Source organism: Acomys russatus, chromosome 1 (genome assembly GCF_903995435.1).
Source record: "Acomys russatus chromosome 1, mAcoRus1.1, whole genome shotgun sequence".
NCBI classification, from domain to species: domain Eukaryota; kingdom Metazoa; phylum Chordata; class Mammalia; order Rodentia; family Muridae; genus Acomys; species Acomys russatus.
In genome coordinates, this window is record NC_067137.1 from 48224981 (window position 1) to 48252500 (window position 27520).

At 41.5% G+C, this 27520-nt stretch overlaps 1 non-coding gene and 1 pseudogene across 1 annotated transcript; both read left to right on the forward strand.

Annotated features, from left to right (window-relative positions):
- The first annotated feature begins 18221 nt into the window (after positions 1-18221).
- On the forward strand, positions 18222-18353 carry LOC127197389 (small nucleolar RNA SNORA17). The gene has a single exon (XR_007831665.1). It is a non-coding gene; the product is annotated as a small nucleolar RNA SNORA17 (small nucleolar RNA).
- A 172-nt stretch (positions 18354-18525) lies between these two features.
- Positions 18526-27108, forward strand: LOC127208396 (40S ribosomal protein S2-like; annotated as a pseudogene).
- Positions 27109-27520: the final 412 nt, after the last annotated feature.

The following is a 27520-nucleotide window of genomic DNA, read 5'->3' on the forward strand; positions in this document are numbered from 1 at the left end:
CATATGAATTATGGGTATCATTAGTCAACTTTTTATCTTGTAGTTAGTCTCAATATTTATTTAAAATTCCTTGAACCCTCAAAAAGAAACAAATCTTAAGCGCTTGAGCATGCGCACGTGTGTGTGTGTGTGTGTGTGTGTGTGTGTGTGTGTGTGTGTAGTAATTATGGACAGTTAAAGTAACTCCATGAAGTCTATAATGAAATAGTTTAGTCACAAACAATCATAACCATATAAAAGAACCACCTTTCATTTTCAGAAGCATTGTCATTATTTTTACAGACTATGATAGTTTAGTATGACAGTTTCAGGCCAATGCTAGTCTGACTTTCCAATAAAGGCCACTCAGTAGGCTGCACTTGAAGGAGAGGAACAGGAAGACTGAAGTAAAAAAAAAAAAAAAAAAAAAAAAAAACACCTCCCTCCTATCTATTAATTCGAATCTCATTTCAAACTTGAATCTTCCTCCTGAACGCCTCTGACCACCTAAAATGTGAACTCTCTAGTGGACATCACCAACTTGGAAGCCAAACAAGGACCACATCTCTCCCCCTAGCTAGGAGCTCATAAAGGCCAGGCTCAGGATCACACGTGCACATGCACCTGCTTGCTAGTTGAAACAGACCTAAAGACCTTAGCTTCTCCCACATGTTAACAGTAAATGAATCTCATCCTGAGACCTGATCCATTCAGACAAAGTAAAGGAAGGGAAATGGCAAACTGTACAACTAACTTACTTCTTTCTGAAATACAATATTATTTGCAAGTATTTTGAATATGAATAGCTTCCAGAAGGCACATTAATGACTTGATGTCTGTGTAATTAAATTGGTCCAAACTGGAACAGTGGTTTAAAAGGATAAGATAGACCACTTATCCGTGGTAAAAGGCAAATATATATATATTTTTTAAAAGAAATTTTCAATCACAATAATTTCCAGAATAAACAAAGTACCAAACAGTAATTCAAAAGGTATCCTTTTCCAAACATGATTTTTAAATTGCCCTCATTTATTAACTGCAACTTCTTCTATGCTGTTACTAATTACAGAATTAAGAAGATTTCTGGGCCATCAGAAAATAACAGCTAGACCTTTCCAAATGTCAAAAGACTTCAGGTTTGTTTTGTTGTTGTTGTTGTTGTTTTTGGTTTTTTTGTTTGTTTGTTTGGTTTTTTTTTTGGTTTTTTTTTTTTTTTTTTTTTTTTTTTTTTTTTTTTTTTTTTTTTTTTTTTTTTTTGGTTTTTTTCCCTGTAACAAGGGTTTATGTGAACTTACTCCGTTTTCCTAGACCTCAGGAATTTCTACCAGGTTTGGAAACACGAGCATGCTCCTCGGACTCCAGCTCCTACTCTGGGCTCTATAAACTGTCTCAGCCCACCAAGAATATTCAGTTGCATAAGCGGTATACCATTGGGGGAGGTGCTTAGCTCTTCACTTCTTTTCTGGTATGAGTTAAACTTTTTAAGCCCTCTGTATCTCGCTTCCATGATTTGCCTAGTTAGGAGATACGCATATGTATCTGTATTGCATTTCTCACAAATTTCAAAATGCTACAGTTAATCTGAAAGTTCTTCTTTGTGGAAGACACTCACCTTCCTTCCCGACAGGGAAAACAAACATGACAGATTTCCCTGAAATGAGAGCATAGGAAACTCACCTACATGAGACTTCTTCAAGGCATCACATGAATTGCAGAACCGTGGTGCCTTGGATCTGCAGGGCAGCTCGGTCCCACTCACTGCCTTGTCTTACACAGACACAGAGGCCTCTGACACCAGCGCCTCTCACTGCCGCCAAGTGGGTGATGTCCTAAGAGCCAAGCTACCAGCTAAGCAATCAGGGATCAGGGAACGCCCCCCTGTCCTCGCTGCATCCCATCCCCACAGAGACACCCCCAGTTTACCTTAACAAGCTTACAATTCACCACTCCCCTCCACCGGGCAATGCATTGCTTCATCTCCCATCCTCCAACCTCCTGAACTTTTCTGAAAACCCAATATTCCGCTGTAGTGACTTGGAACTGAAGCGCCCCTCCAAACATCAAAGGTACCCCACTAAGTATTTCTCCCCTCATGCAACACGTTGGCAGTACAAACTTTTCATTCACAGCTTGGATCCGACAGGAATAGGTTGTGTGTTGGAGGGTGGGGGGGATCGGGTCACCGACCCTCACCTCCGCTCGCCTAACCAAACGCCAGGGTCTTCACCAAAAACACCACCCAGCACCCAACTTCTGACAATGGTACTTACCAAGCTCCGGGCTACAAGATGCCAAGCAAGTGGTGTGGAAGTCCTGGCAGAGATGCTGGCAAGCGGGAGAGCCCGACAGGGAATGCCGCGGCGCACCCGGAACACGCGTGGCCCCCAATTCCCAGGGCTTTCCCGGGCAGCACCAGACCCGGCTGAGGTGCCTCTCACCTCAGCCCGCTCCCGCCGAGGCTGTGCGCCTTCCTCCGCCCCGCGCCGGCGACCCCCTAACTTCGCCCCCTTCTTCAACCAGCCATCTTCCGCAGCGCAGGAGGGAATGGCAAGGCAGGAGGCCGAGCGGGGAGGGAAAGTTGCCGGCGGGGCGCGGCGGGGCGCAGGCGGCGGAGGCGCGCGAGGCTGGGGCGCTGCGCGCCGTGCGGGAGGCGGGCGGCGGCGAGCTGCGCCAAGCGGGGCGACGCGCGGAGGACGGGCTAAAAATAGCGCGTGCTGGGGAGGGGCGCGAGGGGGACGCGGGTGGGAGGGAGACCGCGGGGCCGAGCCCGAGCCCTGGCGCGGCTGGGCGGGGCTGGCCGGGGAGGTGACCCGGCATAGGAGTCTAGCAGCGGGGACACCTGGGGGCGCAGCACGGCGAGTGCAGAAAGGACGTGTGCGGGCAGCAAGACAGGGGCCCTGGGGGAGACGGGGACAGCTAGGGCCACTGGGTGAAGCTCCGGGACCAAGAAGAGGGGCTGAGGCGGAAGGCGCCAGGTGAGAGGCGAGCCTCCCTGGCCGTTGCGGATGAGGAGCGGCGTCCCGGGCCTCGCCGGCGCGCCCTCCAGCCCCGGCCGCTCAGGTGCGCGCCAGGCCGCTCAGATCTAGGGGAGCCGAGCACCGGTGAACCTTAGGGCAGTATCTCGCGCGTCCCCACACAGGCGCGGTGCTTCACCATCCGGGGATTCTTAAAGAAAATGCGGTTGCGTTTGGGGGTGGTTGTTGTTGTTGTTGTTGTTGTTTTTGTTGTTGTTGTTGTACCAAATGAACAACGTGAAGAAATATGGTGGTGGAAGTATGGTTCAGGTTTGCCGCCTTTCATGGCTGCACTGAGAAGGGGAGCAGCGATGCTCTGGAACCCTCACTGGCAGAAAGGAGGCACTGGTGGGTTAGGGAATTGCCTAGGGGGCGTCTTAGGTGGTTAGTATTTTGCCTTGGGGACTGAAAAAGAAATTAGAGCTATAACTTGTCTATACTAGTACTTCTTATGTCTGTAAATCGCTTTGTAAAGTAGGCAACTCTGAATATTTTATTAAAGAGGGCTAATCCTGAATATATGCTAAACATAATGCTAAACAGCTCACTCAAAAAGGCTAATAATTATAATAATAAAATAGTGATCTGAAGACCAGTAAAAACAAGTGTCTACCTGTAGGTTTGTGGGTTTCCTCTGTCCCAGCTAGCTCACAGATTATACACACGCACAGAACCAAAAACACCTAACCCAGGGCCCTCATTTTCAGCTCAGGGACCCAGGATCAATATGATTTGTTCGAGGTCTGGCAGTGTCTGGGTTCATCTCTAAAACTGACTCCCAAAGCCATAAGGCTGGGGCAATTTTAGGGCTATACATTCTGTAAAATGTAAGATGATTCACGATTTGTAATGGGTATAACTATGAGAGCTAAGTGTACCCCTCGTTTTGCCCCAATCATAAATTCCTACTCCGGAAGTGCAAGTGGTCAGTTGTCCTTATATTTGAAAAAGAAAAGAAAGGCAGGGGTGCTAAGAGAGTGAGGGATGGAGAGTTGGGGAGAAAAAAAGATCACTCTCTTAATGGTGCCTTCAGGTGGTCAAGTAGCTTGGCTTCATGTCCCTACTAGCAAATCTGTTAAAGAATCTTGATAGTGGCCCTCAGCTGTGAAGCCATTTCGTGTGGGTGGAACCATTTCAGAGATGCTTCTGTAAAAATACCTCGTGACCTTCCACACCTTGCCTTTCAAAATGGAGTCCTTTCTGACTTTGTCAAGTGCCCAGGGTTTTTACCCTTTCTTTGAGGTTATCTTTGCCTACCACCAACCCCAAGAGAAACGATGGACCCTATCATCTCTCAAAAAGGACTTTCTACAAAAGTGTGATTGAAACGCATAAAAGTGTAAGTTTCTAGGAGCTCAGCAGTCACATGAAACAGACCTTTGTGTAACAGTATAGACAGGAGAATTTGGAATGAAATTTGCTCTTATATTTGGGATGGGGGGGGGGCTTGTTTTTAACTTATTGCTCTGTTCCTTTACCACACAATGTGTAGTTCATACCAGAGAGCTTTCCTCTCTCTCATTCTAGTAGATCCTTCAGGGCCAACTCAGAGAAAGAAATTGATGCCTGTTACTGCTGATTCACATATTTTAAGTTATAATTTAACAGAAGATATTATAGTTTCTTCTAACACTCATGTTTTTTGTTCAGGCCTATGGTGTACTCTTTGTGATTCTGTGTTATCATTCTATTCTGGCTTCATCTCCTCCTCAACAGAACAATTCTTTTTTAATTTCCAGCATTTTAATAGGCTTTTTTTAAAGAAAAGTTTTAGATTTGCAGAGAAATACGGGCTATAATAGGCATTGGATATTCCTTATGCCCAAATCTAGAATATCACCAAATCTTAATGGTTTTGAGCTAATACAACAGGATAAGTGGAAAGTCACACACCTAACCTCATATAACTGGTTGCTTTCAAAACCCAGATAACCTAAAAATATTGAATAAAATTACCTTAGGCTTAATATTTTGGAATATGTGGAACAAATGGGTTTTAAATTTAGGCTGAGTCCCATCCCCCAAGAAATGTAACTGTGTGAATATTTAAAGCATAAAAAATCATAAATGCAAAACCAACTCACTTCTGGCCCCACACATTTTGGATAAAGAATACTCAACCTAAAAAAAAAAAAAAAAGAAAAAGAAAGAAAAGAAAAGAATACTCAACCTGCGTGTAGAATTCTAGCATGCCCTATCACATGTACTACTTACTGTCATGATCTGCTTTCACTAGCTTAGGACACTTCCTGTAGTTAGCAAATGGATAATCAGACAGTGTGAACCTAGGGCCATAGTTTGCCATAATATTTTGTTACTTTTTAAACAACTTCCCTTTTCGGTTTAGGATCCCAACTAGGATTCTGAGTTATGCTAGTCATGTCTCTTTAGGCTGCTCTTCACCTTGACAGTTTCCCAGATTTTCCATGTTTTGAAAACCATAATGTTGAGAAGTATTGGCCATCTTTTTTTATAGGTTGTCCCTCTATTGGGCTAAGGCTGGTGTTTTCCTAATAAGACTTGAGTTGGAACTTCTAGGTTCCTCTCCTTGATATTAAGTCAAGAGAATATTATAGTGGTGAGGGCATCACTGGAGCATTGCCGTCGGTCTCTGTCTGAGATAGTGTTTGTTCGTTGTCTCCACTGTGCACATGCTCTCTTCTCCATCTTCCTGCTCCCTGCTCCTCAGCAGGAACTCCCAATGTACAGCCCACACTTAGGAAGTAATGGAGAGTGAAGAATAGGATTAGAGAGATACTTTTCCTCTTAAAAAAGCTAATAGGATCCCGACACAAAAAAGGTGACAGAACAAGAATTTTTGATGCTTCTCCCCTATAGAAACATCAATGTATTTAACACTCAGTGGGGGAAAATTTTATTTCCTGGGAGAAAAGAGAGACGTGAGCACTAGACATTACCTCAGACTCTAACATCACTCCACTCAATAAAACCTAGTGTTAGGCAGGTCCTTAGACCAGCCCTCTCCTGTAGAAACAAGCTCTGGACAAGGCCTAAAGGATCCAAACAAAAGAAAGGGGAAAAAGAAGTCTATGGAATTTATGTAACAGCATCAAGAGAGCAAATGCTTGCTGGATAGGATTAAATGAAGGAAGGGAGAAAATTGGGACACAAAAATATTTAAAGAAATAACAGCAAAAAAACCTTTGTAGATCTGGTGAAAGATGTAAATATCAACATTCTGTAAGATTGAAGTTCTATAATCAGATTCTATCAAAACAAGACCATACAAAAATGTGCTATCAAACTGTAAAAAAAAAAAAAAGAAAGAAAGAAAGAAAAGAAAAGTCAAGACAAAGAAGAGTGAGGTATAGTTCAGTGCGAAAGCTTGACCTGGGTTCAGTCCAAACACCAAAACACAGGGACAAAAGAGACAGATCCTGAAAGCATCAAAAGAAAAAATGTGTATCACACACCTAAGTGTTCAATGAGACTAAGAATAGATTTTGGAGCACCAGATGTAAAGGGCAAGAGAAAGAGGGCTGCCATATTGAATTGCTAATGGATAAGAGTGGCCAAAGAAGAATGTTGTACCCAATAAAGCTGGTTTTGAAAATAAAAGATAAAAGTGTTCCCAGGAACTAGAGATGAGGGAGTTTGTTACCACTGGCCCTGACTCACGAGAAATACCCAGCAGGTCCTGGGGAGATGGCTCAACACATACATCATTTGCCCTGAATGAGGACCAGAAAAGCCAGATGGACATAGTGCCCACCTGCAGTGCACTTCTTGGTGGAGACTGGAGATTCCCAGGGCAAGCTGACTATCCAGACGAGCTCGAGGTCCATCAAGAGACCCTGAACCAATATAGAGTGGAGGACAATCAAAGAGGACAGACAGCAAAGTCAATCTGGAGCCCTCACACAGGCATGCATGAACAGATGTGTGGACACACTTGAGAATACACATATACCCATGCATGTCACATATAAACATGCATACAAAACAGATAAATACATTTCTTCACACTCCTATTTGTAGCAGAAAATTATATGAAAGTATAAAACTCTCCAGTACAAGTGCTACTGTAATAATGGGCACAAGCCACATATCTTGAATGTGAATGTTAAAGAGGAATCGCTAAAAGGGACATGGCTCATTATAAAAAGATGTTAAACTGTGACACCAAAAATGTAAATTGGCAAAGGTAGCGTCTACTTGTTTATATCAACAAAGTTGTTACCAGCTTCAAATACCTGTCATAAGCACAGACTGATTTAGGCAAGTTTCCCCATAACCACAAGGACAGAAGGCACAGGAGATACATAAAATGCATAAGAATTGATAAAAGCATGCCAGTGAAGGAAGTAATCTAATCACAAAGGAAGAGGACAAAAACAGGGATGAAGGAACAAATGGGCAATTTATTTGAGTATAAATTGGTTAAATACTCTAATAAAAATTCTGTCATTGAATACATGGGACCAACTATATGATCACTACAAAAGACTGGCTTCACTTCTAAGGCCATGTTAAAGCCAAGGATACTGGTTCAAGCTTTTAATCTCAGCACTCAGGAGACAGAAGCTGGTGGATCTAAGAGCTCAGGACCACTCTACATAGAAAGTTCCAGGCCAGCCAGGGCTACAGAGTGAGACCCTGACTCAAAACAGGTAAACAAGTCTAAATAGAAAGTAAAACAATGGAGAAATAGGTGCTTAAGGAGATGGCCTAGTTGGCAAAATGTCTTGCAAGCCTAAGGACCTGAGTTCAGATTCCCAGTACCTAAATTCCAGGTATAAAACTATGAGCCTATAATCCCAGAACTTCATAGACTGAAACAGGCAGATGCCTAGAGTTCATTGGCCAGCAAGTGGAGACAAACGGATAAGCTTCAAGATTCACTGAAGAATTACTGAGGAGCCCAGTGCAGTGGTGCATGCCTGTAATCTCAGCCCTCCGGAAGACAGAGGCAGGTGGATCTCTATGAGTTCCAGAGGAGCTTGGTCTACTAAGTGAGTCTGGGACAGACAAGGCTACACAGAGAAACCCTGTCTTGAAAAACAAAATAAAACAAAAAATACATAATGTGGACCTCTTGCTCCCAAGTGCGCGCATGTACGTGCACACGTGCGCGCACACACACACACACACACACACACACACACACACACACACACACACACACGAACATGTACATACAAAGAATGGAAACTATATTTTAAGCAGGGCCTTTGGTGGCTAGGCATATGTCAGAAAAAAGGAGGCCATGGATGGTTTATACAGTGATAAAATGATCAACTCATTTAGAAAATATCACAATTTCAATCTGTACGCAGCCAACATAGGAGTGCCTACATATATAACGCAACCATCACTAGGTCTGAAGGAAGTCATAGACTGCAATGCAATGATACTAGAGGATTTCCAGTGTTAGATCAGCCAGGAAAAAAAACCAATAAATGACAGACAACCTGCACTCTACAAACAGACCCAACATGTGCAGAATTCCACGCAAAAGCAGCAGAAGGCACATTCTTCTCAAGTGCAAACTGATCGTTCTCCAGGACTGGTCATATGTTAGTGCTCAAAGCAAGAATTCAAAAATTCAAAGATCATACCTTTCTAATCATAATGATATGAACTAGAAATCAATAACAGGGCAAATTGGGGAAAGTTAAAAAAAATATATAGAAATTAGTAGCATTGATTAATAGCACCTGAACTAGCAGTAGATCAAAGAAAAAATTAAAAAGGAAGTTAAGAAATATCTTGAGACAACAGAAGTGGATATACAGCATAATATAATGTGTGGGATAAAGCAAATGTGATTGTTAGAAGGAAGTTTGTGGAAGAAAATGCCAACATCAAAGAAGAATGGTCTCAACCATTACACTTCAAAATTCTAGGATAAAAGAATAAATAAATCTAAAGTTAGAATAAAATAGAAATTAGTGCTACTACCAAAACAGAAATAAATTAATTAAAAGTTAGATGGACAAGAAGAAACATCAATAAGACATAAAATTGATTTTAGAAAATGGAAAACAAGTGAAAATCCTAGGGAAATGAAAACTCAAGTAAATAAAATAGAAAGTAAGCATTGCAACATAGAAAAAAGAGATGAATAACAGAAGAGTAGAAATAGCCGTGCTCCAACAAATTACATAACCAAGAAAAAACAAAATGTTCCATGCACACATTGAAATGTTCCATGAAGAAAGAGAAAACCTGGGTGAATCAACAATGAGTAGAGAGGTTGAACCAGTAACTAAAAACCACTAATCAAAAGTAGTTTGATGGCTTCATGGTATAAGTCTATGTTGTAACTTGCTTAATCTTTTTTGCATAAATATAACCCCCCACAATCGAGTCCTACTTTAGTTCTTGGCATAACTGTAGCTCCTCTGTTAACACCTTTTTCCTTTAGCATAACAGAAGCCATTTTGATCATAAGGTGAAATAAAGTTCAAGCTCTCAGGCTCTGCCTGCTTGAGAAAAGAATAGCCTTTACTTACAATTCAATAATTCAGTACTTGCTACTTAGAATAAAACAATAGATGATAAGTACCTGTTCTGCATGAGTTAAAGATAAATGTATGTACTGTTTGAGTTAAACTGCAATGCCGGCTATGGTCCTGTCTCCCAGAAAGCTGAGTAAAAATTATCTTTCCTGCTTGGTTTTCATTTTTCCTTTTGAAAACTCGCTTTGCACATGGCTCAGAGTCACAGCCCAGATTGTGTCCCTGACCAGTCTTTGTTCAATGTTCAATAAACTTCTATCAGTCTGAGTTTGGTATTCCAGTGGTCATTGTGCAGCTGCTCCTGACCTCTAATATCTAACTCCTTGAAAGTTGTTTTTTCCCCCAAACTGAAGAATAATACTTTGAAGTTCTTCTTAGGAGGCCAATAGTACCCTGCTACCAAAGCCAAATAGAAACACAAAAAGAAATCTACAGACTAATACCCTCAATAAACATAGATGTAGAAGTTCTCAATAAAGTACTAACAGACAACATTCAACAGCTCTTTAATCTACAACCATGATGGATAATGTTGATCATCAACATATGGAATGCAGAATCACCTAGGATGCTAGGCTCCTAAGCATGCGTATGTGAAACTGTCTAGATCAGGCAAGTCATATGCCTGAGAGGACTATCTATATTAGATTAATTGAGATGGAATGCTGGATTCTTAAACAAAACAAAAAAAGTGAGATGAGCAATAACATCCCTCTCGTCATCTGACTGTGAATGTGGATGCCATGTGATCAGCTGCTGTGGCTTCCCACTATGAGGCACTGTACCCCCTAACTGTGAGCCAGATAAAACCTTGTTGCCAAGTAAGCCACCTCCTTAGGCCCTTACTTTCCCATTATTTTGCTTTCTATTTAGACTTGTTTACTTGTTTTGAGTCAGGGTCTCACTCAGTAGCCCTGGCTGGCCTGGAACTTTCTATGAGGATCAGGTTGGTCCTGAGCTCTAAGATCCACCAGCTTCTGTCTCCTGAGTGCTGAGATTAAAACCTTGAACCAGTATCCTTGGCTTTAACATGGTCTTAGAAGTGAAGCCAGCCTTTTGTAGGGAACACATAGATTGTCCCATCTATTCAATGACTAGAATTTTTATTATATTATTTAACCAACTTATAGTTAAATAAATTGCCCATTTGTTCCTTCATCCCTGTTTTTGTCCTCTTCCTTTGTGATTAGATTACTTCCTTCACTGGCATGCTTTTATCAATTCTTGTGCATTTTATGTATCTCCTGTGCCTTCTGTCCTTGTGGTTATGGGGAAACTTGCCTAAATCAGTCTGTGCTTATGACAGGTATTTGAAGCTGGTAACAACTTTGTTGATATAAACAATAAGTAGACGCTACCTTTGCCAATTTACATTTTTGGTGTCACAATTTAACATCTTTTTATAATGAACCATGTCCCTTTTAGCAGTTCCTCTTTAACATTCACATTCAAGATATGTGGCTTGTGCCCATTATTACAGTAGCACTTGTACTGGAGAGTTTTATACTTTCATATAATTTTCTGCTACAAATAGGAGTGTGAAGAAATGTATTTATCTGTTTTGTATGCATGTTTATATGTGACATGGATGGGTTTATGTGTATTCTCATGTGTGTGGGTACATCTATTGAGAGAAACTGAAGAAGATGCAAATAGACACACAATATTCATAGTGGTAGCCCCTGTCACGGGGACTACAAGTGTATACAGTCATGCCTGGCTTTGGTTTTGTTTTCACGCCTCCATAGATTCTGGGGGAATGAACCAGGTTTATCCTTGCCAGGCAAGCACTTTACCAATTGAGCTGCCTCTTCAGGCCTCTCTAAAACATATTGGGTAGCAAAAGCTTGCTGATCCGTTCATCACTTTTGGGGAAACTGACCTTTAAGGAATGATGGAAGATGTTGTGGGAAGGCTCTCCAATCCATTGTAATTCTCTTTTCCTTGTCTTTCTCCAACACAGAGGCTGTGAAAATAAATAATGATCTGAAAATATTTGCTGGACTAAGGATGTAGCTCAGAGGGAGAAAACTTGCAAGATCCTGGGTTCAATTTTTAATACTATAAGAATAATAGATAAAATACAAGTATTCCTTCCATTTTCCTCACTAATAAGGATCGGTCTTCTTTAGTGGTGGTGTGCCTCAACATTCAGTGGCACAAGGCTGTTTAAGCTGTTTAGCACTCTTGGGAAAGTAGTTACTTTCTGGATACATGCGCTGCCTATCTTCTATACACTTAACTCTTAGAATTTTTTTTTTTCTGTCTAGGAAGTAGATTTAGTGGCTGGAATAATCATTTTGTAGGAGATAAAAAAAGCACTGCAAAAATCATAAAACCTTGATTTTTGAGCCACCAAACCAATACCAGCAGCTGTATAAAAGAACTCCAGATGTAAGGTTAAATTAGAAAAATTTTAGTTTGCCAAGCCACTGTTTATTTTATTTTATTTTTTTTTTGTTTGTTTGTTTACAGCTTAGTAAACACTAATTCTTAGAGGCACTAAAAATAGTTTTTCTTGAAAAGGCGCTTCAGATTCAGGAATCTTTAAATTTGTGTATATTAATTCATATAATTCATCTCAAATTCAGAAATGAACACTGAGTTCATTCAACTCTAACATTAAAGAAAACACAGTATTAGAACATACTAAAGCCATGAAAGTAACATTCATCGCTTCAGCGTTTCCATCTTTGACTTCATTGTCATGAAACATCTATGTTGTGGTAGGAACTTTAATTTACCTACTGACAGTATGTAAGTAAATATAAGCATACATTTATTTTAGTATGTTTATAAGGTATATAAATCTTCTTAATATTAAATATTAATAAAAATGGATATTAAAGCTGTTCTGTTCAATGAAACTCACCCTGAAATATCTACATGCGTGTGAAAGCTTTTCTTCAATTACTTAACCATTCAAAAGCTTGGTTGACGGCCTGCTAACATGAACATAATTACAGCACGTCATTTGTCATGTGACCTAACGCAGACAGAGTACTTCATAAATGAGCAAGGAGTTGTAACTAAATGCTACCATGTTCCACATGGTTTTGCGTAAGATGGCCTAGTGGGTATGGCTCTTGCTTCTAGAGTCTGATGACCTGAGTTTAACCCCAGGGACTCAGCAAGTGAAAGGACAAAGCTAACTCCCTTAACTTTCCTTCTGACTTCCATATATGTAGCATGTTGCACATACTCCCTGGGCGTGGTGGCGCACGCCTTTAATCCCAGCACTCGGGAGGCAGAGGCAGGTGGATCACTGTGAGTTCGAGGCCAGCCTGGTCTACAAAGTGAGTCCAGGATGGCTAAGGCTACACAGAGAAACCCTGTCTCGAAAAACCAAAAAAAAAAAAAAAAAAAAGAAAGAGATTTTTTTTTTAGTAGAGGCAATGTATCCTCCAGTTTTCATTGAGAGTTTAGCAGAGGAATGACATTCTTAATGGGTCCATCACCACCTCTGCTACTGCACAACATTTTCCCTGAAGGATTCCTGGAATCCAGTGTTGCAGACCTATGAACAAACTGAAGTGACTGAGCAAAATAGCCTGTCAATCCCTTAGAGGAAGTGTTAGCAACAACCCTGAGAAAAATGAGATGACTTCTAGACAAAAAGTGCTCCATGAGAACTGGAGCTTTTGTGAAACATACTATGAGTGTGTTCAAATATTTTTCTGGATAACAAACAGAATGAAATCCCAGCCATGGAGAGATTTGACAGTGGTTTTGGAATGGTCTGTTTTGCCTGCTGGGTCATCTCCTGGCTCATGAGACTCCATTCTTTGCCCAAGGTGTTTTCCGAAGAGCCACGGTCATACAGTCTGACTCAGTTTCCCACTTGTTGAGGAAACTTTAGAGCTGCCTTAGAAATCACTCTGGAAATTCTCTGTTCTTGTTCTGTGCTGTTCTTTATCCCCAGAGTTCTTATGGTTCAACACTTTCATATTTGGTAATGCCTAGAGAAAAAGTCAGGTTTGTAGGATCTTGATGATCATACGTATTTACAGTCATTGTAGGTAAAATGATCCTAAAGCATGACCCGTTGGCCTTAGCAGACTGTACAAACAAGAGTTCCCACATTATAAATCACATGAGATTCACTCCCAAGAGCTTAAGGTAATGATCAGTGCTTGTAATCCCACCACTCACGGGACAGAGACAGGAGGATTGGACAGTTTAATCTAAATGGTGAGTGGTGTGGAGAGGAGGAAGAAGAGGGGGAGGAAGAAGAGAAGGAGGAAGAGGAGCAGGAGAAACCATCCATCTTTGGAAATATATTCTGGCTAAACTTCATAATCTAAAAGTACTTCTATCTTTTCAACAGCACAATGTAAATGTGATTAAAAATAATATAGCATATCTTTCATAATATTCTGCATATAGTGGGTGTGCAATTAATTTTGTTGACATCATAATAAAAAATTTATTTCATTCAATAAATAGCAATGCTTTTTTTAAAAAAACATTTTAAACACGTGCATCCTAGACAATCACAGACAGGCTCGGCAAGACTGACTGCCCACCAAAACAAAGGCACAGAGAGCAGGGCTGTGACCTTGTGATATGGGCTGACAAGCCTGGAAGCTCACGGCTGTGATTCTGGTCACCTTTTTCTTCCTGGTGTGTTTTTTTTCCAAGAAGAAGAAGAAAACGACAAAGATGAGGACAACAATGACAAAGGAGAAGGGGGAGGAGGAAAAGATCTTCCTTATCTGGAAGATTGTTGCACTAGCGGGAAAAGGCATGGAGCAGCAGTGGACCACAGGAAGGCTGTTAAGGATGCAGCTTGAAAGGGCAGTCTCCCTAACCCTGGTGTTAGTGGGTGGGAGGCATGGCCCCTTAGGGCATTCCAACAAGGGTTTTCAACAAGATGAAGTTTATTGTTCTTTCCCTCTAAAGGCAACTACCAAACAGCTACCTCAACCACTGCCACTATAAACATTTACTGCCAACTTTACTTTAAGGAACACTCTTTTGACTTATGTGAGGTAATAATATGTCATTTTGTTTTAAAATTCACATTTCTCTGGTAATTTGAGAGATTAAAGATATCTTAATATATACGTTGGGCATTTGTATGTCTTCTTTTGAGAAATATCAGTCTCCATCCATTATCTCTTCTGGCAGAGCCATTTTCTTGCTTTCGGATTGCTTGAATTCCTTATGTGTTTTAGATATGAGCTTTCTACTGGATGTACCTTTTGAAAATATTGTCTCCCAACACATGGATTTGTCTCTTCACTCTGTTGATTGTTTATTTTGCTTTGCAGGAGCATTTATTTATTTTTTCTTTAGTAGTTTATTGCTTTTGTTTCCATCTGAGAAGCCATTATCCAGACTAATGACACAGAGCTTGCCCCATGTTTTACTTTCATTCATGTGCGTACATATGCACATGTTTTCTATAGATATGTGCATGCATGCATGGATGTGGAGGCCAGAGGACAACCTTGGATATAATTCCTCAGGTACCATTCAACTTTTCTTCAGACAGAGTCTCTCACTGGCCTAGAAATTTGTCAATCAGTCTAGGATGCATGGTCAGTGAATCCAGAAATCCGTATGACACATGGAGATTACAACCATGCAACATTCTGTCAGGCATTTTCTACATGCTTTCTAAGGACCAAATTCTGACCCTTATCCTTGCGAACGAAGTACCTCAGCCACTGAGCTATTTCCTCAGCCCCTTCTCCTGTATTTGTCTAGTAGAGTTACTTTTGAGAGGTTCTTATGTTGAGGTTTAATCCATTTAGAGATGATTTTTATGTGTGATGTGCAAAAATTTCCAATTTAATTCTTCTGCATGTAGACATAGTTTCTTAATACAATTGATGTCAGAAAAACTATCCTTTCCCTGCTATGGGTACTTAGGACCTTTGTCAAAATTGAAGTAATGTACATACTTGTGTTTAATTCAGTGCTTCTTATCCTGTGCTCATCATCGAAGTCTGAAAGGCAATTGTGTGCCATTTACATTATAAAAGCTTTATAATGTATTCAGAGACCAGGAATTGTAACCCTCTGGCTTAGTTGTTTTGTGTAAGATTATTGCAGCTACTTGGAGATTTTTATTGTTACAAACAAATTTTAGATTGTTTTTATTAGCCTGTGCAGCCCATCCAGCAGGCCCCAAACCAGTATACACTTCCTCAGAGAACAAGGTGGGTGGTGCCTGAGATGTGACAATGGAGGTTGACTTCTGGCCTACACATATAGAGAGATAGGGGTATCAGGACACATGTAGGACAAGACATGTTTTGTTATAGAAAGTCATAGATCTTTTGCAGTTTATTCACCTGATTTTGGCAAGTACAACTAATTAAACTCACCTGTGCACCTCTACAGGAGCACCTCACTCTCCTCCAAGTCTAACCATGACAATTATCGGGTTATGTATGTATTTTGTTTCAAGTTCTTCCAAAGAAAGATTGTTTCTCATCTTTCTCTAACTTGTTCTGTCTTCTGAGCCAAACTGCAAATGCTCAGTTTTCCAAAACCTTTGTCATGGTATGGGTTAGTTTTATGGTATAGCCTTCTTTTTCTGCTGTCCCCAATCTAAATCTTCTGCTGTTTGCTTCTGAGACTTTTATCTGTGGACACTAAAATCACTGAGCACAGCTTTCCTTCCTTCCTAACTGTCTATAAATGAATACGTTCTCTTCTACAGTTCTTTGGAGCCTATATTCATAAAACGGATTTTGAGAATGCTCTAATTTAGAAAAAACTCTGTTTCAGATTGACTATTAATTAAAACTTGTTTTGAAATAGCTTTGATCAGTAAAACTTTTAGACATATTTCTACATGTAATTATAACACTATAAATTTTATTAAATTATATGAAGAATTTTTTTAATGTTAGTGTCTGGATTTTACATATCATGAGTTCCTGTGATTTCTAAGTTCTTTATTTTTATTTGCATATAATTGCAGAGTATTTTCAAAGCACCAAGTAACTTAATTTCTGTTATATCATTGTCTTTTTATGATAATATTTGTTTATGTTTAAAATATAAAATGTTATCTTGTCCATGCTGAAAAATAGCAATAAAAAGCTTTAAAGTGTACGTGTCTCATGAAAGACTTCACTTACCAGGAAAGTGGGATAGAGGTGAGGACATCCTATTGGGACTCTAGGTGAGATAAATATGGGAGAATGGGGAAATAGAAGGATCCAAAGGGTCCTAGAAACCTACAAGAAGAACATTATGACAGACAGATCTCAGTCCAGGGGTCCTGCTCAAACTATGGCACCAGCCAAGGACAATACAGGACGTAAACTTCGAACCCCTACCCAGATCTAGGCAATGGACAGGACATTCTCCACAGTTGAGTGGAGAGTGGGGTCTGACTTTTACACAAACTCTGGTGCTCCATATTTGACCACGTTCACTGGATGGGGAGGCCTGGTGGCACTCAGAGGAAGGATAGCAGGCTACCAAGAAGATACTTGATACCCTATGAACATATGCAGGGGGAAGAGGTCCCCCTCAGTCACAGTCATAGTGAAGGGGAGTAAAGGGAAAATGGGAGGGAGGGAGGAATGGGAGGATACAAGGGATGGGATAACAATTGAGATGCAATATGAATAAATTAATAAAATATTTTTTTAAAGCTTTAAAGTTTTTCATGTCACTGCCAAAATATTTTTAAAGAATAAAACACCAAGCACTGCTGGCTACATTTTCACAAACTGCCAGGTCGTTCTGAATAAGGGATCAATGAACAAGACAATAGGAGATCAGAGCATAGGGCACCACCGTGGGTTTGTGAGAAGAGTGACACTACCCAGAAGTCAATACTCAACATGGTCAAGTGGTAAGTTTTACTCATCTTGCTTTCCTATTATTTCTTTGTAAATCTTTCTCTTTCTTAAAAAAAAAAAAATAAGTAAGTATAATACAAGGTCTGCAAATATCAGGGCAATGAGGAGGTAATAACAATAGATAAGCGATTAGCATAAAGCTATACTAACCTGCTTTGATATGCATAATTTCCAGGTGAACTACCTGTCTCTTCCACTGTGTCTTGCTTCCTGGAATCATGAGCACAGATGTTTTGAAATATCTTTAGATGTATGTTCTGACTCCAAAAACTTGTGCTTCGGGCCCCCTCCTATCTTCTTAATGAGAGCAGGTGACTTTGCTGTGCCGATCTCTGCAGCGTGCAATAGACAAGGCCCTGCGTCCCTCCCATAGTAAGGAGTCCCAGGGACTAACAACCCGATAGTTCCTTTACTTCTTCCTATAATGAAATCCATAATGAGAAGGCAGTTAAGGCAGGGCAGGTCTGTTTGGCTCACACTTTGAGGGTGTAGTCCACCATGGTGGGGACGGCATGGCAGCAGAAGCTGAGGCAGCTGGTCACATGGTGTCTTTGATCAAGAAGAGAAGCGAGGCAATGCTGCTGTTCTGCTCCTGTTCTCCTATTTATTCACTCTGGAATCCCAGACAATAGGATGGCACTGTCCACATGCAGGACCTCTCACCTCAGGTGAACTTTCTGAAATGTCCTCGTAAACATACCTAGAGTAATGGTGCCCCTGTGGTTCTAAATTTAGTCAAGTTGACAAAAACTTCACTTGAATTTCATAATGCAAAATGCACTTGGTCTATCTTTGAAAGTACCTATAATCCTTACTAATTCAACACTGTCCAAAAATCCAAAGTCTCTTCTTAAATACAAGGCAATCTTTTAAGTGTGAGCACCTGAAAATATTTGTTTAAAAACCAAATTACACTTGTGCCTAGAGGTATTGCAGGTGTGGCTGCTGTGTCACATGTGTGTCAGTAGGTGGCAGAGAGAAGAGAGGCTCTGTCTATTCTCAGTGTTCTCACCCATGAACATCCGAATGATTAGTAGTTTAACAGTCCCTGGGGGGGGGGGGGGGGGGGCGAACCAAGCCTGAGAGGACCTCCAGTTTGACACCAGGCAGGACCAGTAGGCTAAGAACCTTGCCTGGGGCTCATGGTCCCAGGTAGGAGTGAGCCACTTGGGAGAGCTAGCTATCTCCTGGGGACATGGTGAACTGGCCCACTTCCTCATGTGGGCATTATGGGAAAGCTGGCTGTGTGGGCCTGAGAACAGGAGAGCTGAACCTCTCCCTAACCAGCTACAGTATTCAGGAGAGCAGCCCCTGCGCATTGCAGCTGACCGTGAGGATGTGAGCATGACAGAGCTGTTCCTACCACTCACCTCCCAGGAAGTGTCTTGGATGAGGGAGAGCTCCCTTTCCTCTTGCCCTGTGTCACCTACAATACGCAAGAGAGCTGGGCCCAAGATTATCAGAGTAGGACAGCTGCCTCTGGCCTTTAACTGCTGCAGCACTCAAGAGATCAGGCCCAGCACTTCACCTGGGCAGCACAGTAGAGTTAGCCGTGAATGTTGGGGTTATGGGTGAGCCATCCCAAGGATGTGAGTGCAGGAGAGGCAGGCCTGACTTTTATCTGCTGGGCAGTGGCATGGATGACGAAGAGATGCTCTACTTCCTGCCTTCTGATACCTTGCCATTCTATGGCAGTCAGAGGGTGGGCCCTGGGATCATAGGAGTGGGAGAACCGGCCATGTCCCTCACCAGTTGCAACACTTGGGAAAGCAGGTTCTGCGTCTCCCCTCGGTAGCAGGGTAGATCTGGCCCTGGGTTCAGGGGTTGCTGGTGGGCCAGCCTCAAAGGTATGAGAGCAGGAGAGCTAGAGGGCTGACCAGCTCAGACACCTCTCAGGCCCAGATCCGGGGCTCTGAGTTGGCCCACCCCAACATCTACTGCATCGATGAAGGGGCCAGTTCTACAGACCCCAAACTAATGAATCTCCATGGCACAAGGCAACAACAGGCTATGGGAGAGGAGTCCCAGTGAGTGTCCAGTACTGACAGAGTAGCAGAAGCCAGAGGCCATGTATCAGACAAAGGAGTCACTGCAATAAACACTTGCAAGCAAAGAGGTATGGGTAAAAGGATATACTGTGGGACACACTGCTGCACTGCAGCTTCCATGATGAGATTTTGTTGTTGTTGTTGTGGGGGAGGTTGCAGAGGTGGAAAGAGAGTATGAAGGGCAGAGGAGATGAGTGGCATTGCGGTGCGTGCTGTAAAATTCATGAAGAACCAATAAAAAGTTTAAAATAAACCAAATTACACATTGCTAATGTACAATAACACAGGAAAGTATTTCCATTCTAACAGGAAAAAATAGGGGCATAGCAAGAAAAGCTTGAACGAGAAGAAGAACCATACCCAGCAAGACCAACACTAAACCCTGTAGTTCCATATCCAGTATCTGGAGTTCTTGAGAGAATGTTCTTGGCTCCAGTAGACAACCCCACTCCTCCAGGTCTGCAGCTTTCCAAGCAGGAGGCCTGTCTCTTAGACTGGCTCTGTTGTATTCCTTCAGCTATCCTTGGCAGATGTCTGGCAGCCCTAGCATTTCTAAAACCTTACCATCTTTACTGCAGCTGGGGCTTCATTGGTCTAGCCTCATGCGTTGGGCTCTAGTGGCTTCCTTGCAGGGAATCTAGCCCTGGTACACACTGGCTAGCCACAGGCTATTTTCTGCCAACCTGTGGTAAGCTTCCATGACCATGACCCTCACTCTTGAATAGCTTATGCCTGCAAAAACCAACACCACAAAGACAACTAAAGAATGATCAGATTGAGAGAAATAGTCTTCACCAAGGAAAAATATAACAATTTGTTATTCAATAGCCCAAATGGTCAGCCCTAAAAACATATATGCAAGCAACATTATATAGTCTGAGCAGGTTATATTTACGAATATATGTATATGTATATAATATATAATGCATGTAACAATAATCAATGGAAAAAGAGGCCATAAATTTGAAATAGAGCAGGAAGGGGTACATGAGTGCGTTTAGAGAGAAGGCAGGGAAGGGAGAAATGACGTGATTATATTATAATCTCAAAAATAAAAGAGAAAAGAGATCAAAGATAGATTTTAAAATTAAAACTTAAAAAAGATATATTTTTTCAAATAATGTTTCATTTTCCCAACATGGAGCCTCCCATGGGTGAGATTTTTATCCTTGGAGAATGTTTCCTATTGTCCTAGAAGAGGGCAAGGTTTTCTTTGACAGTACTCATATCTGTGCTCTTCTCTTCCAAAACTTTGTACTTGCCCACACCTTTCTCGTTGCCACACTTTACATTGCCACTTCTTTCTCCTTCTTCTCACTGGAGGCTGTATTAAGTGCAGAGAGCAATGTCCATAACAGATCCAGAAGGCTACGCTGCCCCAAGTCCACTGCTTTCTCACTCAGTGGCATTCAGGAGACAACATATCCAGAGCCCTTGCCAGACTCAACACTAATGCTTCCAACTTAGTTTTTGAGAGAATTATGAGCCAATAATCCACTGCCTACCTTTCCAACCCACACCAGAGAGACCCACTGAGTTATGCTTCCAGCTTCTCTAGTGTACAGCCCCAGACTCTTCCATGGCTGCCCATTCCAAAGGCTTGTGGACCTCACGTTCCGGTTTATCATGCAATGGCCTTACTCCGCAGTACCAATGTTCTTTATTAGTTAGTTAACTATTAGCTACTGTGATAAAATACACAACTAGAAGCAATTTAAGGGAAGCAAAGCTTACTCTGGCTAGCACTTTATAAGTGTAGTCCATCACAACAGGGAAGGCAAGGCAACAGAAACCTGAGGTAGCTGGTCCCATTATAATCTACAAGTAAATAAGAATAAATAATGGCACTTGCTTTCTCCTTTATAGTTGGTCATGTGTGCCACCGACATGTAATGGGTGAGTTTTTTCCTTCTTCCGTTAAATCTTTCTGGAAATGCATTCACAGAAACACCTGCATGGTAATTCTTAATCCATTCAAGATGACAATGAAGATTAACTATCACAATACTATAATCAGATGAATTAATGTTTTCTTATATAACAGACACTAGGGATGATACCACTATACAGATTATTCTAGTCTGTTTTTATAACAACCCTGCAACTTAGGCACTTAGAATTGTCACCACTGAAGAAGGCCAAGTAAAGTTAATTACTGCCCAAACCCCACAGCTAATGAATGAATAATGGAGCTTAATTCAGACACAGGCAGCCTGACTCCAGGGCCCCGCTCCTAATCAAGGTGCTGAAGTAGCAACATAGAATCCTACTGCATAGTTTTGAATGCAGAAGACAAAAGATTTAGTACGGAGAAATAATGAGAGAAACAAGGAAGCTCATAATACTTCACCATAAAGTCAGCAAGTCCTAGGAAGACTCACATTCGGCAATCTTGATTCCTTGTCATCTCTTTGTCCTTTGCAATAGCATATGCAAAGAGACAGAAAGAGCATCGAAAACAGCATTCCTGATCAGCAAGGCCAAGAGAACCCATGAGGATAGTTTGAGACAGATTATGCTTATAGAAGGAGAGCAGAGATCACGACCAAGGGGAACAAAGAAATAAACTTGGATGTAGATCTTTGGCCTTTCAGGACATGAACTACTTTTTCATGGGGTGGTACTTGTAGTCTAAACTACACCTACACAAATTTGTCTTTAATGTATCGGTACTGCAGGGCAAACTTAAGTCTGAATTTAGTGGCACTTTCATGTGTAGCCCATCTTCTGACTACTCCCTCAAATGGCACCAGCTTACTAAATATAAGGTTTCGTAGGAGTTTATTATTCTTATCAATAGCAATCGATATGGTCACCATAATCAACATCTTCATGTAAGTCAGCATTTTCTTTATTCAAATAATCCCAGTACAATAACAGTCTGGTGAAAAACTCACTGTTCTCAACCAGGAGGGAACCGAGGCTTACAGAGCTCAAGTCACTCATAGTTCCAGGTTTTGATAGTTATTGGGTCCCTCATCCTACCCTTTCTCTGTAACCTGGTCAATGGCTCCCTCCCTCCTGTCTTCCCTTTTCCTCTCCAGGCTCAGCCTCATGAGCGAGTGTCCTGAATATCTGCAATTTGCCTTTTGAACCTATCGCATAAAAAGTTGGCTATTTCTTTTATCCCTAGATTCTAATACTGGACCCATGATACATTAACAAGGGAAAAGTTTGCATTTCATTAAAATGTTAAGTTCTGGGTCTGGGGAGATGGTTTAACAGGCAAAGTGCTTGCTACTTAAGCAGGAACAGGGACCCTGCAGAAGTCATATAATGCCAGGCATGGCTGGAGGTCTAAGAGACAGACCCGGAGACTTCTGAGATGTCCAGTCAGTCTAGCCCAAATGGCAGATTTCCAGTTCAGCAGGGGATGCTGCCTCAAAAAATAAAATGGAAAGTGATAGAGGCAGACACTCAACATCAACCTCCTGCTCTAGACTTGTAGGAGTATGTGCAATGCCATGCTTGGGTACACATACACATACCAGGGGCAGGAGAGATGGCTCAGTGGTTAAGAGCACTGTCTGCTCTTCCAAAGGACCTGGGTTCAATTCCCAGCACCCACATGGCAGCTCACAACTGTCTGTAACTCCATGATCTGACACCCCCTACACCAACAAACATAAATTAAAATTAAATAAAACATATTTTAAAAAGAAACAGAAAAAAAAAAGAAAGAAAATGTCTCCACATACACATACCACATTCACGTACAGAAAGACAACTTTCATTCACATTGGTAGCATGCATTAAAGGATATGATAAAACAGCTCACCCCAAGTAAACAAATAGCTGGCTGAATGTATCAAGAACTGAGCTCATTAAATGTTTCACTTCTTCGTGGACTTTAGCCATAACTATTCATTTATGCTCAACCTTCATTATCGTGAGTTTGTGTTATCGGTAACCAGTAACCAGGTCACATCTTCAGTTTAATTTCAATTTAATTTTCATTTCATAGTAATCAGGTCACATCTTCCATCTAGAGAAAATTCTATCTACCCATTCCAGGTCCTTTCTCTTTCCAATCCAGCTCTGGGCCTAGGGCTATTGTCTGCATGGGCAGGGAGTGCTTGTCTCTATGCTCACAGTGGAATCTGGCAAGCAGAGAAATAGCAGAAAAAAAAAAGGTTAGGCCGTGTAATTTAGAATCACTACTCTCAGCTCAGGTTGTAGACCACTGTGCATGGTCCTCTTCAGCCTGAAGTCTCACAGCCACAGGGCTCATGGGAGTTTTTTACCTCACTCTCTCACCTCTAAACTTCAGATCTTGAGGTCTTAAGAACTTGGTACTATTGCTGCAAAAATACCAGAACTTCTCCATCCGTAGGCATTTTTGCATTAGCTGTTGACCCCCTTTCATCCTGCCAGCATCTCCACCAGTCAGCACTCAAGCCCTCTTTGCTCCTAAGAAGGCGCCATCTGTTTTCTTGTTTATATTGCAGTATAAGCTAGCTCCTACTATAGTAATCTTTATATCAGGCAACCTCAAAAAGTATGCAATACAGCTGCCATGTGGCTGGTTGAAAGGCTGTTTGCAGAGCACACCAGAAAGTTTCATCAAAGCCTGGAAGTCAAGGCATCCCAAGAACAAACACACCCAACTCAATTCAAGGTATCTCCACCACGTTTGTGTTCCTCCAAGCTTAAATTTCACAGATAAGAAAAGGTTCTCTTTCTGTCTCTCTCTCCCTCTCCGTCTCTCTCTGTTTTTCTGTCTTTGTCTCTATGTTTCTGTCTCTCTGTGTCTCTGTTTCTCCCTGTGTCTCTGTCTCTCTCTGTTTCTTTGTCTCTGTCTCCCACCTTCCCCCATCTCCCCCTCTCTGGCCCCTCCACCCCATGTGTGTATGTGTGTGTTTCAACTTAAGATGTGATTCCGGTACTTAGTGTATGTTGTCAAAGGGTGTATCTAACAATAATAGTATTGAATTGACACAGCAAGTGCTAGCCTGATTTTGCCTGTCAAAGAAAAGCGTTCTTAATTGTACTTTGTGAGAGACTATTACTGACCACATATATATTTAAAATGAACAAAATACAAGTGAATGTAATGATTGGAGATTAGCCTAATGTAGTAAGGAGATTTTTTAGTTAATTATTAGTGTATCAGTTTGGGTCTATATATATTTCCTCATTATTCTCTCAATCTTCCTGTGCACTTTTTAAATACTTAAAAATAATGTAAACCTATACTTCTTATGGATGCATTTATCTTTATCTCTTAAAAAAAAAGTCTGACTAGAAAGTGAATCCAAGTCACTGTAAATGCCCTGACTATTGATGGCATCTTTCTACTCCTCAAAGAAAAGAGACCTTGAGCTCTTGTTCTGAAACAAAAATTTTCTAGTGATATCCAAAGCTCTTGGAAAATAGCTTAAACAGCTATATTTGAAGAGTATGCATTGCTTTGCAATTAAAAAAAGAAGAAGAAGAAGAAAGTGCTATGCATTTACAGCATGTCTGGTAACTGTGCACCCTCCCCTCTCTGCTGCCCACATTGCTCAAACTTGCCTACCAACACTCAAGAATGAAGTGTTACTTTCCCTAAGTCTTTGACTTGCTGATAAGAAAGATACATTTTGTCATCTTTAAATATGAAATGTATCCATGTTTTTAAAAATAAACTACTTTATCGCCTGACAAAGACTGAGGTTTAAAAAAAAGGACACAAGATATAAATTGATGTTAAGAGAAAGCTCACTGGAGAAAATAGTTTTTTCTCCTTGTTTTTCTGACTTAGAAGTTTTCCAAGTAAGAAGCAGCTATTTACACAGAAAAGGCTAAAAAAATTATAGGATAGCATGCTATATTTTAAAATCCTTATATTGAAGATGCTATTTTAATATATTTCATATGGAATTATAGAAATCCTCTTTACTGCTATTTCAAACCGATTTAAATTCAAAGTAGCCAAAATATTAATGCCACCCAGAATACTCTTGAGAATTAGTTTCAATATTTCATAATTTTGACTTTTCTACAATTTCATGATAAAATTATGATATATTACAAAAAGTTTAATTGCTTGGGCAACTTGAAGTTAATGATAGCATAATAAACTTGTATTTATCTTGGTTTCTTCTAAAACAACAAGGAAGCTTTTTCTTCAAAGCCTACATCCACAAAAACAAAAAGACTCAGGGAGATGGGGAGATGACAGCATCACAAGCTTAGAGGCAGGAAAACAAGACGGATGAATGGCAACTGACTTGGAAGACAAGCTAAAGGTAAAGCCACAAATAAATCAACTTGAGAACTAAAACAAGCCATCTTGGTAAAAGTGGAAAGGGAAAAGAGCTGGAATAACACAGGGCCACCTTCAATTGTTCTGCATGCTGCGAATTCTCCACAATCATTATAGCACCAGTCTGTGCAGACGTCAATATCACCAGCTGGGAATGTTCACTTGTCTTTTGGGGACAACTGAACATGAGTCTCTGAATAATAGGAAAACTAAGAAGATGCATCTGTACATTGCATTGCTAACTAATGCGATTACTTGCCTGAATTGCAGGGCCAAGGCTCACAGGCATTGATGCTCAGAAGTTAGAAACTGCCCCAGCACCATCCTAGACATCATCTCGATTGAAAATACAGTTTTCCTACGAGAGAATGAGAAGGTGAATTATGGAAGTTTCAGAAGGAAGATATATGTATAGGGTGGGGGATATTTGAAAATAAAAGCCTGTGGGGTGGTACATGACTTTAATTCTAGCAGAAGCATGTGTATCCCCCAGTTCAAGGTCAGTTTGGTCTACAGAGTAAGTTCCAGGACAGCCAGGGCTACACAGAGAAACCCTGTCTCAAAAAAGACAAAAACAAAAGAAAAACAAAACCAAACAAAAATGAAAACTAGAAAAGAAAAACATGCTTCTTCCTCAGGAAAACACCAAATGGCGCAGGAGGGCCTGGAGGACCCGGGAACCCAGGATTAGGAGGGCAAAGCGGCTTCTGCAGAGGATTCGCCGGCGGCAGGGGTCTTAGGGGGCCTCTGGGCTCGGGGAGAAAAAGCCGAAGACAAGGAGTGGATCCCCATCACCAAGCTGGGCCGCCTGGTTAAGGACATGAAGATCGAGTCCTTGGAGGAGATTTATTTGTTCTCCCTGCCCATTAAAGAATCTGAGATTATTGATTTTTTTCCTGGGCGCATCCCTAAAGGATGAGGTTCTCAAGATCATGCCGGTGCAGAAGCAGACACCGGCTGGCCAGCGGACCAGGTTCAAGGCTTTTGTCGCTATTGGGGACTACAATGGTCACGTTGGTCTTGGTGTTAAGTGCTTCAAAAAGGTAGCCACTGCCATCCAAGGGGCCATCATCCTGGCCAAGCTTTCCATCGTCCATGTGCGGAGAGGCTACTGGAGGAACAAGATTGGCAAGCCACACACTGTTCCATGCAAGGTGACAGGCCGCTGTGGCTCTGTTTTGGTGCATCTCATCCCTGCCCCCAGAGGCACAGGCATTGTCTCAGCTCCCGTGCGCAAGCTACTGGTGATGGCCGGTATTGATGACTGCTACACATCAGCCAGGGGCTGTACTGCCACCCTGGGCAACTTTGCCAAGGCTACTTTTGATGCCATTTCCAAGACCTACAGCTACCTGACACCCAATCTCTGGAAAGAAACTGTGTTCACCAAGTCTCCTTATCAGGAATTCACTGATTATCTTGTGAAAACCCACACCAGAGTGTCTGTTCAGAGGACCCAGGCTCCAGCTCTGGCTACCACATAAGGGTTTTTACAAGAAAAATAAAGTGGATTAATTCTGTTTAAAAAAAAAGAAAGAAAGAAACAAAGAAAGAAACAAAGAAAGAAAGAAAGGAAAAACATGAAGTTTTGGCATATGTCTCTGGGCAGCGGGGCACTCACTAAAATCTCGAAGAGTCCCTTTTGTACTTTGAGTCCAATCATACTTAGCTGGGACAGCTTCACCTTCCTGACAACTGTCTCCTGCCGTGTTCTCTACGCTTACAGTGGGCAACCCACAGGAAAGAATACTACAGGGAGACTCCTGCTGGGAGAAAATGGAATCCCAGCAATCCAGAAAAAAAAATGGTCAGTGTCCAAGACAGTCACAAAGGACTAGGACCAAGAGATCTGGGCAATTCCAGGAGATGTGAGAGGAAAATCATTCTCCTAGATTCCAGGGAAAGGTGATAGGGTATG